The 14,889-nt window shown below is 44.0% G+C and overlaps 1 long non-coding RNA gene across 3 annotated transcripts; it reads left to right on the top strand.

Moving 5' to 3' along the window:
- Window positions 1-271: 271 nt before the first annotated feature.
- Window positions 272-11,448, top strand: LOC113478837. Of its 3 annotated transcripts, none has more exons than XR_003398149.1 (3): window positions 272-1,094; window positions 2,226-2,377; window positions 11,024-11,448. It is a non-coding gene; the product is annotated as an uncharacterized LOC113478837 (long non-coding RNA). The 3 variants fall into 3 exon arrangements; XR_003398147.1 differs by lacking the exon at window positions 11,024-11,448 and adding an exon at window positions 6,380-6,490; XR_003398148.1 differs by lacking the exon at window positions 11,024-11,448 and adding an exon at window positions 2,970-3,011.
- Window positions 11,449-14,889: the final 3,441 nt, after the last annotated feature.

The following is a 14,889-nucleotide window of genomic DNA, read 5'->3' as shown; positions in this document are numbered from 1 at the left end:
TAACTATCCTTCAAGAGCAGACATGCTGAGCGAATCTGCCTTGTTAAAAAAAAGAAGGAAGCTACTTGCACATGGCAGCAATTCCTGGGGCTGTAAATAGGTGAAGACACTTGGGGAAAAGCGAATTTAACTTGTCAAGGGCATTATTTGTGACTTTCTTCCTGTCCATGCCAGTTGGGCAGTACTTGCTACACTAATTGCTGAACACAAAGTACTGCCATCAAAAATTCATCGATACTATTATTTATTTCTTTTTTTTTTTTTTTTTTTTTTTTTTTTTTTTCCTGGCATTCTTAGAGAATAAACTGCGTCTCAGGTTCCGGTGTGATGTCAAAATTTGACAAGATGAATGAAAAAAGTAATAGCATTGACAGCTCCGTTACACAGCACAATTCCTCTTGTGCTGCTGAGGGGAATTGGCAGATAGGAGCAGTATCAGTGGACTAATGTTGTTTACACAAATGATTAATATTGGGGAAATTTATTTTAGAGTGGGGAAGTAATGCCCACTAGGAGGTTCAAACAAATAACCGGAGCCTTACTAAGAATTTAATCCTGGTGAAGGAAGTAAGATACTCAAATTGTGTTTCACCTCTTCATCTCTACACGCAAACTCTTGAAACTAAGACCTGCTTTTTTCACAGTAAAAGCATAAAATAACTGATAGAGTTTTGCAAGATAAGGAGATAATGCTATCAGAATAAGGGACTACATTGGCATTTTCCCAGGCTGCAAATATACAGTTTTGTTTGCTTTAAAAACTTGTTCCCTCGACAGAGTGCTATAAATACAGATTTTTTTTTTTTATTTTGGCATCCACAGTAATTGAAGAGCTGAAAAACTATAACCTGCAATAATTTGTTCTTGGTTTTAACTTTAGAAATAGTGGGACTAATTACAATTTTCTCCTGCTTGCTTTTATCAAGATCCAGGAAGCTGGAGTGAAGATTTCACAGTTCCTCATTTGAAGCAGGAGTGTTAAATCATACACCCAAAAAATGGCCTTCAGGGTCATCCCTTCGACATCATCTAAGGCATCATCCTGCTAGCTGTCCTATAGTCCATAGCATCTTGCAAGAAATCAGGGATGGATGGTACTCAAATTGCTCTAATATGAAAGACAAATAAAACCAGTAAGGCCATCCGGTCAGGAAAAAAAGAAAGAAATTTAAAAAGTAGTGGCATAAGAGTTAGTAGACTTTGAGTGGGATTTTTCTTTCACTGAAGAGCAGAAGTGAGGTCTTACACCTTCCTGCATGTCTAATGCTGGCACACAGTGAAGGTTAAATTACCTATAATATTTTGTTAGAATTTTATCCACAAACGCTATGGAACAAACCTGACTTGATGCCTTTGGGCTTTCTCCTAACACCTTCTTCTTTGTACCGAGGGTCTAGGGACTTTCTTACATGCAGAATTCCTTGGGCAGCAGCACTGCTCTGCTCATCAGCTGTATAAAGCCATAAATCTTTCAATTCTAAGATAATATTGGGAAAATAACGTTTAATAACTACCCTGTTTCTTCAGTCTGGTTTGAAATCGTCTGAAGGCTTACCCACCCCGACATGTTCATAAAACTGTGAGGATTTGTTGACTGATATTTCCTTTCCTGTTGGAATCTGCTGAGCTCTGCTAGTGTATATGCTCTTGCTTTAACTGCTCTTGGATTAGAATAAACTGAATCCACTCTATTGTTCTTTTATTGCATTTTATTTTACGCACACTGCATTTTGCTTTCCTTTTGAGTGACTGGCTGTTTGCATTAAAATTTATGAATACAGATGTGCACAAACCTGTCCATTGAAACCCAAGACTGTTACTTTGGTGCAAGGGATTAATTTCAGGTAGTCATTGGAAATAACAAAGGATTTTTATGAGGGATCCCTGTATTTGAATTGATAGCAAAGGCAGACAATTTAAGATGGGTAGGGGTTTTTTTCTTGACATAGTAAGAGGTTAAAATACTTGCAAGGTTTTGCCGCCTTCAGCAGTGCTTATGCACTGATTGGTGCTTGGCGACTTCTGAGCACTGCACAGAAGAGGGCTTTGCATCAGATTCTGTGCAATTTGGCAAATAAAATGAAGAACAGCGTAATTACCATTCAATGATAGAGAAATAAATATATATATATAGAGAGAGAGACACACACACCCCCTTCAAAGAACTGAAAGGAGTGGAGATTTCAGGGTAGATTGTAATTTTGTAATTGTATCTTCTTTAAGAGCAATATTCTGACAGAATTGAGACAGAAATTGAGCTCATGAATTCGGGCACGATTGCTTTTGGAGGGTGAAAGTCTGTAAGCAATCATCCTGCTCTGCTGCTACAACCTTCTGTGGGGGCTCTGTGTGCGTGCTCCCAGAGACAGCAACCCAGGTAGTATTTCATATCATTGCAGTGCTGCAGCTTTCCCAATAAACAGCAGTTTTTCTTCAGGGCCACCGCTGGTGAGGAAGTAATTATATTAAGATCTTGGCTTTTACTTTTAAAATCTCAATTTCAGAGTTACAGAGAAAAGTTTGAAAACATGGCCAGCTGCCGAAGGTGATTTCTGTTTGAGGTGGTTTAATTTGGGTTTTGTGAGTTTGGTTGTTTAGGGTCAGGCGTTTAGGAGCGTGTTTGCTTCAGCTGAACTGAACCAAGCTACTCTTCAGTTAGACTGTTTAGCAATTACAGCATTTCTACCAAACTGCTTCAACGCTGCAATTAACTTGTGCTCCTTAGACAAGAATCAGCTCAGTGGGGATAGTTGTTGTCCCTGGCTTGGAAATTCAGTAGCTCGTGCTCTGTAATGCGTGCGTGGTGCAGAACTCTGGAGGAAGGTCATGGGTCTTGGGTTTGGCTCTGGCTTTACCTGAAGGTTTCCACAGCTGCTTGTACGGGGTTTGTGTGGCAAGGATTTGGTAGCAGGAGGCTTTGGGGGTGGCTTCTGTCAGAGGCTGCCAGAAGCTTCCCCTGTGTCTGACAGAGCCAGTGCCAGCCCGTGCTGAGACGGACCCACCACTGCCCAAGGCCGAACCCACCAGTGACGGTGGTAGCACCTCTGCGATAACGTGTTTAAGAATGAGGAAAAACCAAACAAACTGTAAAGCTCAGCAGAGAGAGGAGTGAGAACATGTGAGAAGAAACTCTGCAGCCATCAAGGTCAGTGCAGAAGGAGGGGGTTTTGCCTGAAGGGCTGCACCTCGTGGGAGGGACCTACACTGCTGCAGTTTGTGGAAGACTGTAGCCTGTGAGAAGGACATGTTGGAGAAGTTTGTAGAGGACTGTCTCCCATGAGAAGGACCCCCACACTGGAGCGGGGGAAGAATGTGAGGAGTCCTCCCTCTGAGGAGGAAGGAGCGGCAGGAACAACGGGTGATGAACTGACTACAACCCCCATTCCCTGCCCCCCTGTGCTGCTGGAGGAGCAGAGGGAGAGAAGTTCGGTGTAAAGTTAATCCCAGGAAGAAGGGAGGAATGGGGGAAAGGTTTTATTTCTCATTGGGTTTATTTCTCATTATCTTACTCTGATTTTGATTGGTAATAAATTGAACTAATTTCCCCAAGTCGAGCCTGTTTTGCTGAGATGGTAATCCGAGTGGTCTCCCTGTCCTTATCTCAGCCCACGAGCCTTTTGTTATATTTTCTCTCCCTTGTCCAGTGGAGGAGGGGAGTGATAGAGCGGCCTTTGGTGGGCACCTGGCATCCAGCCAGGGTCAACCCACCACGCTGCCACAGAAGTCACTAGAGAGAAAGAAACAAAGCAAAAAGTAGAAGGAGCTCAGGCAACCAGGTCTGCTCGAGCCAAGTAGTGGGCCTGTAGCCGGCAGAGGTCCCAGGAGCTTGATGCAGTTCTCCCACCCTTGTAAAGGGGGAGGAATTCCCCTGCAGCCCATGAATTTGAGATTTCAAAGCTCAGATCAAATCAGGGTCTGGCAAGAAGGCCTGACCCCTCCCCGCTTGCATCCATATGTGTCTCAAGCTGTCAGAAATCTCTGGTCCCGGTGCCCTGGTGATATAAACTTCACTTTCAACTACGTTTTCCAGGGAGCATCATAAAGTGTGTGTCAGGTGTGTGTCCTCTTCAAGGGAACAGTTGCTAAAAATATTCTTTCTTTTGAGCATAATCGAGGTGATTTGGTGATTTCACAGAAAGACCTCAGAGCCTGGCTTTTTTACTGTCATAGTTGTTTACAAAATACGGTTGTTTAGTTAGTTATTTGCCTCAGGGAATACCTTTAAAAACCTGCAAATGCTCACTTATATGTGAATAAAAGCAGCGAATTACTTTAAGCTATGTTTACTTTTTGAAAACATTCCAGTCAATTAGATTAGTGGCTAGAAATGTTTATGGAAATGGAAAGAATTTAAGTCCATTTTAGAGGGTGTTCATGGAAAGCAAAATTTTTATCTCAAACACAGTCATCTTATCAGGTGTTAATTTATGTTCATCAACTCAGGGAACGCAACCCAGTATTATATGTCTGATTTGTTCAGGTCGTGTATCTCTCCTGTTTATCCAGACTCCTCTTTTTCTGCTGTGCTGCTTCCTATTCCTCTGCTATGCCAGGGATGGAAAATGTAACATTTTATTTGTTCACTTCACACCTTCTGCATTTCCCTCTGAACAGAGGGCTCCTTTCTTGAGCAACAGTGAAAATAAACCACTATCACAAAGCAAACTTGGGGCCCTGAAATATAAAACCACTCCCTGCAATATTTAAATTCCTTTGAAAACCATCTTCTGCCATATGTCTATAAACACTGTCCAGCTGCAACGAGCTTATAGATTCTTGGAGACCATCTGAATTTAGCAAAGAAATAACAATACCGTGTGCTGAGATACTGTCAATTGACATTTTAAACGTTTCTCTTGGATCTTCAGATACTTCTTATTCTTTTTCTGTTGGCTATTGTTAGGTAGAACTGGGAGCAAAGGTATCCTTGTGTGTAGTGTAATATACTTGTTTTTCTTAAATGAGCTTCATCTTTCTAAATAGTTATATGAAAATTATCAGGTTTATTACAGGACATACAATATAATGCTGCAGTTTAAAAAACCTGAGTTTTAACTTTAACGTCATTACTGCCATCACGTAAACAGGATAACATGCTTGCTCCAGCAGTTTAGCATCACGTTTCTGATCCCTTCTCTTAGCAAATGACCAAAAGAGAAGATCCAGAGCTCTTGTTTCAAGGAAACAGACCCTTCTTTACCTAAACGAAAAAAAAATCTCTAATTATTTTTATTCCTAAAGTGTGATATTTAAACATGTGTTTGTAAGCTTGCTCCATGCTGCTACTGTTGGTTAATGCTTTCAGCTGTCTGATGTCACTGTGTCCCCACACAGCACAGTCAAACACCAACTTTTCATGTCATTTTGAATCTCATATTAGTCCACTAATGTCTTGTAAGTACTTCTGCTCAAACAGCTTTATTGCCTGATTTACAAACGTTTCTGATCTAATACATGAATGTATAATGCACCAAGTTGCTTGTATTTTCCATTATCAGAAACCATACGGCATTTATTATATTAAAATACAATACTGAACACTTCACTCTTATGTCCAAAGTCCAAACCACAGTTAAAATAGCTGTTTGTTTTTTTTTTTTTCCTCTCGCACTTATCATAGAAACTAGCAGAAATTTTACACTGGCCTTTTAAATGCCTAATGGATGTTCATTTGCAAGCTTCCACAGCCAAGTGTGCTAGAAACATTAAAACTACCTGCACTACCAGTTGTCATCTGACTGCAGCCCATTTGGGGCAGAGGCCTTATGGTATTTCATGCTTAGGAATGGAGTGGTAGAACTGGAATGCTGACAAAAATACAATAAATAATAGCAACGAACCAAGCATAATTACTCTGTCAAATGCCAAGTGTCAAGTACTCATAGCCTGGATGCTTTCGTGTGGTCCATGAAAACGAGACTGAGTTGTAGGAAATACCCAGTGAGAACATTTCAAACAAGAAAACTGTAAGGTGCATGTGGACAAGCATAAATTCAAGCATAAATTACATCCTATGAGCTGTTTGTCCAGCTGGAGTTGCAAGTCCCTCAAAATCAGGATTTTATCATAGGAGAACTACCAGTTCTCCAGCAGTCCTTACACATTGGTGCTGGCAGAAAGTGGGGTATAAATGAAAGGAACAATTTTAAACATATGGCGATCTGACAAAGCGGTTTTATGATGCAGAAAGGTCAGGGCTGGATCTGTGTCGGTGGAGGGATAATTTGCTTTTATGGTTTATGAATGTGCCTCTCCAAAACTGAAGAATCAAGAACTGGAGAAGAAAACATAATTTTCCTGTGGTGGCTGTCCTGATCTGCTTTTAAAAAAGCCTTCCAGAGGCATCCTGAAATTTTACTGCTTTATCCCACATTTCCAGGGTGACCATGCAGTTTTCAAGGCAGGGCTGGAGCATCTCCAAATTGAGAAGGATGGAAAAACCCAGCGTTCTGGCTGCTAGTTGCAGCACAGCGTTTGGTGTGCCCAGGGCAATCCCTACATGCAAGGAGGCAATACAAGGATGAATCTGGACATGCTGATCTGCCTTTGAAAAAAAGGGTCTGTAGGCTTTCGTCTCTACAGAGGGGTGGTGTGAGGAGGGAGGACAGTGGGTTACGTGGCTTTTCAGTGTCACAGCATGCACCCTCCAGCATGGTCAGGTGAGAAGGGGCACTTTTCCTGTGCCAGCACACTTCCCATCCCCTTTCCATCAACTTTTTTTAAACTGGTGGCAGGCTGCTCACCTTAGCAGGGATAGCAAATGTCATTTTGTGAGACCTCTAAAGGAGCTTCATAATGATAATAAGAATTTTCTTTCTCTTACCCAATTTTCAGACCCTGTCCCACATAGCCCGTAAGAGCAGGTCATGACACAGCTCACAGTAAGATGTATTTAGCAAGAGCCTCATGCACACTGAGGTTTAAAAGTGTGATCAGAAAGTTGTGAAGGGACGAGCTTGTCAAGAGAAGGTAACATGCTCTTGTTTTGAGGCCAAATATTAAGCAGCATCCCCAAGTTCAAATATAGCTCTTGAATTATCTGTATCCTTTTTTTAATAAGCTATTTTCTAAAAATAAAAGTAATGATCTAAAAAAGCACAATACATTAGCTTTGGGACTAGCCGTCTGCAGCTGGATATGTGATTCCTCTCCAGGGAGAAAGACCCAGGCCCTGTTATTTCATTCCCCAGTATTGCTGCAAGCCTCAAACCCCCCAGGGGCTAGGGCTGGCATCGGTGCTGTAAATCCCTCCCCAGCAGCGGGACACAGCCCTGCAGCCTGCAAGTCCGAATAGATAAGCGTGGAGCAGGGTATCACACAAAACCAGAGAGGTAAAATGATTTACTTAAGGATAAGACTCATCTCTCCAGAGAAGACACCCCCAACCTTTGATTGCTTTATCTCTGGTGCTGATGGAGGTGCAAGGAATGGAGGCTCTCAGGTAGGGCGATGGTTAATTCAATATGCAAGCAGAAGGAAAATATCTTGCTACAGATTTAATTCCCACAGTTATCCTCTCTTACCTCTGTTGTAAACCTGAGGGCCTGCATGCAGGCAGGAGTGTTTCTGACAATAAATATACTGAAAATCAGCATTGTTTTGTTAAAAAAAAAGAGTGGATGTGCACCTCCAGTGATCTCTATTTTTCACTTCACTGAAGTGATTATAAATGGCTTTAACTCTCCATCAGTGCCTTTGCTGTGGACACTATTCGTTGTTTTTACCTCGCTGGCCATATTCAGGTGTATTGCATTTTTTACTCACATTTCCAAATGCTGCCTTTGACCTGAGATGGGGTGAACTGTGCTCCTGCAAGAGCAATTCAAAACTTATTGCTGTGGTTATTCACGCTGAAGGAGCACCCAGGATTGACACACAGGTACCATTTCCATCTGCATATCAGCTTGGTCCTCACTGACTCACCCACCAGCACAGGAGCAGGGCAGGGGCTGGAGAGACACAAATGTGTGGATGACAAGGGTGCTGGACTCTGTCCTTCGGAGAGTGAGTGTGGGAGCTGTAGCCTGGCCCCGTGGTCAGGGAAGCATCAGAAGATGTCATGGGCCAAAATAAGGGTCAGGGCTCAGCCCAGGGATGGGAAAAGACACACAGGGAAGTGCTTGGCAGGAACTGGGGACATTTGCCAAGCTCAATAGAGAGGTTTCCCCCTCTCTGGGCTTTATCCAGCCCTGCTGAGGAATAGCCAAGCCAATGCCAGGAACTGGAAAATGAAACTGTGCAAAGACAGAGAGAGAAAAAAAAAAAAAAAAGGCAAAAAAAGAAAGAAATCCAAGCTGAAAAACTGGGAGGAAAGAACACCAGAGTGAAAAAACGGTGTTCTGGAAATAATTTGTTCAGCCTGAATCCGTCGGGTGATTTCGATAGCAGAGAGGCAGAAACTTTGCCATGCTCAGGAATGCCGCGCTTGGACCTACCATTTTATTTACAACCTTTGTTTTGCTTCCCCTCCTGCACTGAGCTGAAGCCAGTGAGCAAGGCAGGGAGAGGGAGGGAGAAAAAGAGAGGCCGAGAGCCTTCTGCGGTCGGCGGGGCCTATAAATAGCCGGTGAAGTCTTCTAATACCAATGGGGTGCGTCATTATGGCCCTCCCCACTCTGCTCAGCAGCAGTCGTGCCAGCAGGAGCGGGAGCTGCAGCAGCACCCAGAGCCGAGCTGCTGGGCTTGGCAGAGACAGGGCTGGGAGAGGGAGGCCGGGAGGTGCAAAGGGGGCAGAACGCTATCAGCTGCAGTCTGCCTCGGGGAGAAAGGTGGGGGAGAATGAGCCACACGTCCTTACAAGCCCCCTCGCCTCGCCCGAGCCTTGCGAAGCATATTCTAGTTCTCACTCTTGTGGCTGCCCAGTTGGCACTGGGGAAATGCCTTTTTTCCAGAATAAATGGGAGTCAGAGGCTTGTGTCTTTAATGCTGGGGGGATTTCTGAAGTCCTGCTGTGGCATTCACTCCCCCACCTTGCTCCTCCTCACCTCATAGTAAGGGTCAGAGGAGGAAGAAGAGGCAATGGAGTAAATTCAGTGCCACCAGCCAGTGGCACCATCCCTTCCCTGCAGGGTAAAATGTTGCTCTCAAAGGTGACTAAAGGCAAAAGTCTGAGGGGTGCTAGAGGGGATTTCTAGCCCAAATTTCCCATCACTGTCACCACCACTAGAGATAACACTCTTGCAAATAAAGCTGCTGCTCTTGCCTGGTCTTTTTAAACCACTGCTGTTTAATCCAGATTTCAGGGCTGGGGTGTTAGAGAACCTGGCGTTTTCTTTTCTGAGCTCCCACTATTGCCCCCATAGCAGCAAGCTATGGCAAAGCATTTGTTGCAAAGAACCCCTACCTAAGACAGTATAAAATTCTTGCATAAATATGAGGAGGACTTTTTGTACTAAATAAAAGGACACTCCAGTAATTTTCCCTCTTTTTTTTTTTTTTTTGCAATACTGCTATATTTTTTGATATAGCTTCATATCAGTCATTTCTCTTCTCCATCTGCTTCATATTCCTTCATTTCGCCTTGGAAGGGTTTGCAAGCTCAGATGCAATTTGATGTATATTTGTAGAAGTACAGTTAATGGAGATCTCCTTATCAGGCACCAGTTTCAGTGACTTATGATGCCACTGATAAAAGGGTGAGGATGGACTGTCCAAATACCACTGGTTTCAACCATCTCACAAAAGAAATTTTTCATTATGGAGCATTGTGGAAATTGCTCATGTCAATCTAATGGAAACAAGTGAAGTAACCTGCTGGCAAATACTTCCTATCTGGGCCTATTTGCTCAAAAATTGACCTGTTAAACAAGAAGTCAGGCTGACACAGGCAGGTCTCTACCAAGCCAACGCCATGAGATATGCTCCCTTTCAAGGAAGATGGTAATTTCTCACAGATTTGGGGCTCTCTGTGGAGTCCACCAGCGCTGCATCAAAGTCCAGCGGAGGAATCATCTCTCCGTGAAATCGTTTCACATCCAGCAAATGGAGAGCCCTTCAGGCATCCTAATTTCCTAAATTTCCTGAAGATCTTGAAGATCTGGAGGAGTATGGAGCTGGCTAAGAGGAGACACATCACTCTGTGGACGTTTGAACACCCGGCAGGTTTATCAGTGCAAAACTCAGCACAGAGAGGCGGGGATGAGGATCTGTTTGGGTATTGACAGAGATCACTGGCACTTAAGGACCAGCATGTGGTGGGCTTTGCTGTGTCAGGGGAGACTAGAGTGCTTGCAGCAAGTGGTAAAATGTCAGAGAGAGTGGGATCATCCCTGTGCAGCATCAGCTTGCTCCCAAGCTGAGTGTTTGACTCCAAGCATCACTGGTTTCTCAGTGTGCAAAAAGTTTGTGCTTCAAAATACTAGGTTTTGTGAGCATTTTGGAAGGGTGGGTGCAAACGAACTAGGGATGCTGCCTCCCCTCCACCCAAAACCACCCTAAAATTCAGTGAAATAAAATTCCTGATGTGAAACTTCTGCATGGACTGACTTTTAAGAGGAGGCCGTGCATTTGGGAAAAATCAAGAAATTAATATAATAATATTATATTATCTAAAATACAATTATTATAAATTGAGCTCTGAATGAAAGAGCCAGGCTCACCCTCGGATATGCTCTTCTGCATCCCTTCACACCCAAGCCAAGCTCCATACAGGTTGCAAGAGCTTGGGATAGAGGTGGCTGTGCTCTGCACTGGGCAAATCCCATTCCTGTGGCTGTGATGTCTTGGGTGCCCATGTCCCGCTGGCTGCTTGCGTTTTTCCATCCTTCTGGAAATGTCTCCATCACACTGATTTGGTCGCCAGCTCTGCTCTCAGCAAAACACAATGGGAGCAAGAGCAGCCTCCCCAGGCAGACCTGTCTCAGTCCTGAGGAAGTCTTGAGGAACCCCGTTGCCCCATCTCACAGCACACTCCTCCATGTCCTTGTTAATTCGAATAAATTTGGGTATATAAGTCTTTTCACTGAGAAAAATAAAACATGAGGCTTAAAAGAGGTTCAAAACGTTTTTTTTTTTTTTCTAACAGTGAGGTCCATGCTGGCAACAGGCTTGATACGAGCTGGGATCTACCTTTCTGAACTGAAAACATGAGGATTACTCACATGTTTAAAAATAAGCCCATGTTGAAATTCCCTTGTTGGATTAAGACCTAAGCCCTGCAATTGTCACTCTTCCCACCAGAGGAAAGTGCCAGTGGCTTAACTAAATATACTGTCCGCATCACAGCCTGCCATTTCCAGATTGTTTCTCTTTCCCCCTTTACTGGAACTCCTCCACATTTCTGTAAGTTTATTTTACTTTTTGGTTGGTTTGCTTTTTTTTCATCAATTCATCACCTCTCCTGCTACGTCCCTTTCCCTGAGCCATATGTGATCTCTCATCCTGTCCCTTCCATATCTTCCTCATCTTTCTCTGCCTATTCACCACCCATTGCTTCAAACTTGGAAGAAAATACCCAAACTATAAATGGTGGACAAAATAAAGCTGAATTTACCCTGGCTTTGTGTCTCGTCTGTATCTAATGATATGCAAGTGCTGATAGAAGTTTTTTGGGGCAATTTGCTGTTAGGAATTCTCTCATGTCTAATAAGAATTGTGCTGACACCAAGCCATTTCCAGGACACCCAGCATTTGGGATGAGTCTGATGAAAGAAGTGGACTCGTGGCTTTGCTAAGAGCAAGAATGAGGAAAAGGCAAGGATTTAATCTAGTCCAGTGTTTTACTCTGTGCTTATTTTGCTTTGAAATGAAAAATGACCATGAACAGCTTTTAAGCATTTTGGTTTCTGTTTATTCACCTGGTCTGGCTTCTCTCTCCTTCTGCAGTTTTCCTTGCTGGAAAAGAAAAGAAGATGCTAAATAAAAATTTTAAAAAGGAAGCAAAATTGATTATGTTTGAGAAAAGCTTCACAGAAAACCAAAATGCTTCCGTTAAACTGAAAGTGTAGCACGGGCCAGCACCCCTGCTTCTAGTATACTACTTAGATACCAGCTGAATGCCCGCATGGTGTCATCTGCCCGTGGGCTTGCTCAGGGACTTGGCCAGACCTGGCTACTTAGCTCTGGCACTCTCCATCCATGGAAAGTGCTCAGTCAGGAGCAGCACTGAAGGTAGTTTTTGCCCTGGTTGCCAGCCAGCCCTCAGCTTGCCAGCCTGATTTCAAGGGGCTTGAGGAGATCACGGGCTGCCTGGGTCCTGGGGAGCTCCCTCGAATGCCACATCTACCGGCTGAGTGGAGGCTGCCCACGCACCCACAGCTGCTGCTTGGCACTTGCTTAGGTCGTGATCGTGCTAAAAATGCAGCAATAGAAACTGTGTGGTGTTTTACTGGTCACCCAAACCACTGCCACAGGAAAAAGTCCAGTCGTACCCAAGACACTCCCAGCGCAGGGAGTACTGGGACTCCTTGGGACTCCCCTAGGAGATAGGAAGATGTCGGCTCATCAGCTTTTCCCTCAGTGGGACGCTTCTACCCAAAGCCTTGGGGAAAATCCTTTTCTGTGCATTCATCTTGCATATTTCTAAATAAGACAGGCAGGGAGCAGCCTCTGGCCCCAAAGCTAAACATCAGGTTGGCTGTGTGTGCTCCCTGTGCACCACCCCATACACTGCAAAGGATTCTTACTCTATTTTTGTTTTTTTTTTTCCCAGTATTTAAAATAGCGTCATCTCTCTGTTGCAGCTTGCCAGCAAAAGGTTTTCATGGCATGACCGGGAAAAGGATTTTACATGCCCTGGGGGGTGGCATGAGGGTGTTTGGGCACAAAACCTCATTGGGATAACATGAAAGGATGGGGGCCAGTGGTGCCAGAGCTGAGTCTGACCACTTCTCAGAAGAGCATCCGGAGCCAGGGAACCATCTACCTGCCAGGCAGTGCTGCCAGGCCCAGGCCTCACTGCTGGTTCTCTTCCATTTCACAGCATAGACATAATCTTGGGTCCTTGTTCCATCTGCTGAATTTGGTTTCTGCTGGGAGGATGGGACTGAAGCGGGGGAGAGGGGGGTGTCAGGAGAGAGACATACACTCGAGGACTGAGTACGGTCTTTTGTGCAGGCAAACTTCCTGAAAGCTCAACTGGTTTTAAAAATAAGGTGAGAGGATACCTCTATGGCTGACCCCAAAGGTGACTTGCAGTGTTTCAGCTGAATTCACCACTTGATTTTAAAAGGCATATCGTTCCTGAACACACTAACCCAATCCTATCTCTAAAGTAACCTCTTAGCAGTACTAAGACCAACCTCTGCTTGCTTACTTACTGATACCAGCTTGTTCATCACTAGCAACGTTATGCTGCTTCTCAACTCCCATTAACTGCCAGCAGCAGCTCCCCCAGCCCATCCCCCCTCCACCAGCAGTATTTCAGCGTGGGATAGAGTAGGGTGCAGCCCGGGACTCACACACCAGTCAGATATTACAACTGATTATACAGGAACAGGCTCTGCCCTGCACCCTGAAGGGTTGATTTTACCCGTGTCAGGTCATGATGCTAATTCCAAGACATCTTCCCTCTGCTGCTATTTATTTTTGCTGAAACCAAGAGGTTGTAGCCGTGCCTGCCAATTCCCTGAGAACCTGAACTCTCAGTCCCGCCCCCCAAATCAGCTTTCTACAAAGCAAGGAAGTCTTTGCATTAATATCCCTTGTGTTTTGATAGCTCTGTCAATATTTTGGTAGCTTTAGGCAGTACCTATAAATTTTGATGGGTGTGCTGTTGTGATAGACCCCTCTCGTTAGCTGACGAGAGACAGCCAAGGTGGGGTTTCATTCTTCTTTTCTGACCATCTCTTTCCACAGCCCACTTGCAAGGGCTTAATTTTTCCATTATCACAGCCCAATCGGCTACTGAGACACTATAACGACAACCGTGGTTTAATTGCTTCTCCAGCTCTGTGATATCAGCTCCATCAGATGCCCAGAGTTTAACGGCATGTGGGATATTTACCCATGTGCAAGGAGGATGTTAAATGCTCTTGAAGCACGATTACTTCTACAGGCACCTTGTCTGTTTGCAAATCCACCAGCTATGGTCTTGGATAGGAAATGTTAAGACACGAACATAATTTCTCATAATGTAGCAAAAGCTACCCCCATCCGCGTTTACAATAAATAACCCTCTCTTGCTGGGAGGAAATAATTTTCCTTCTCTGAGCTGCTTTTTTTTTTTTTTTTTTTTTTTTTAGCATTGATCAGCGTCTCAAAGAGGTCTTAATTTGAGTAGTTTCCTAATGCACATTATGTGCAAGATTAAGCATTTTTCAAAAATTTGCTAGTACAAAAGAAAGTGTATTTCACAATGAGGAGAACGATTGCCATTATAAATATCAAAGCATGATGATACTCATTTGTAGTTACATTCCAAAAGACATTTTTTATTCAAATTCCCTCTTTTCAGGAGCTTTCCCTTCTGAAAATTTTCACTGTTGTTAAGAAGCCCAAAGGGGAATTTTTTTTTGTGCGTGTATGTGCATGGGAAGTCTGGCATAATTCATTCAGGATATTGTGGTAATGGGGTTATTCTAAGCATAAAACAAGATAATTTCCAAGCCTTTTGGAAAATTTTCTCCTCTTTGCCTGTACGTTGGGGCTGATGTGATGCTGTGTGTTCCAGACACCAGGGCAGTGTGTCTGACCGGCCGGGACTGCTCTTGACATGGGCACCAGGCTCTTCTCCATCACCTGGGATGAGTCCCATCAGTGTGAGCAGGAGCTGTGGATAAGGCCAAGGGGAAACTGAGGCAACCAGTCTCCTCACTCGCTCCTCCCAGCAAGCCCACTCCATTGCCTGAAGGTCTGACAGTATCCCCTGAAATAGAGAGGGATATCCTGAAAATTTGGGAGGTGCTGGAAGTAATCTTTCTGGGCTTGCTCCCTCACTGGTCTGGGCAAGCT

Source organism: Athene cunicularia (genome assembly GCF_003259725.1).
Source record: "Athene cunicularia isolate RWA chromosome 3 unlocalized genomic scaffold, athCun1 chr3_part1, whole genome shotgun sequence".
Lineage (NCBI taxonomy): Eukaryota > Metazoa > Chordata > Aves > Strigiformes > Strigidae > Athene > Athene cunicularia.
This window is presented reverse-complemented; position numbering and strand designations above follow the sequence as displayed.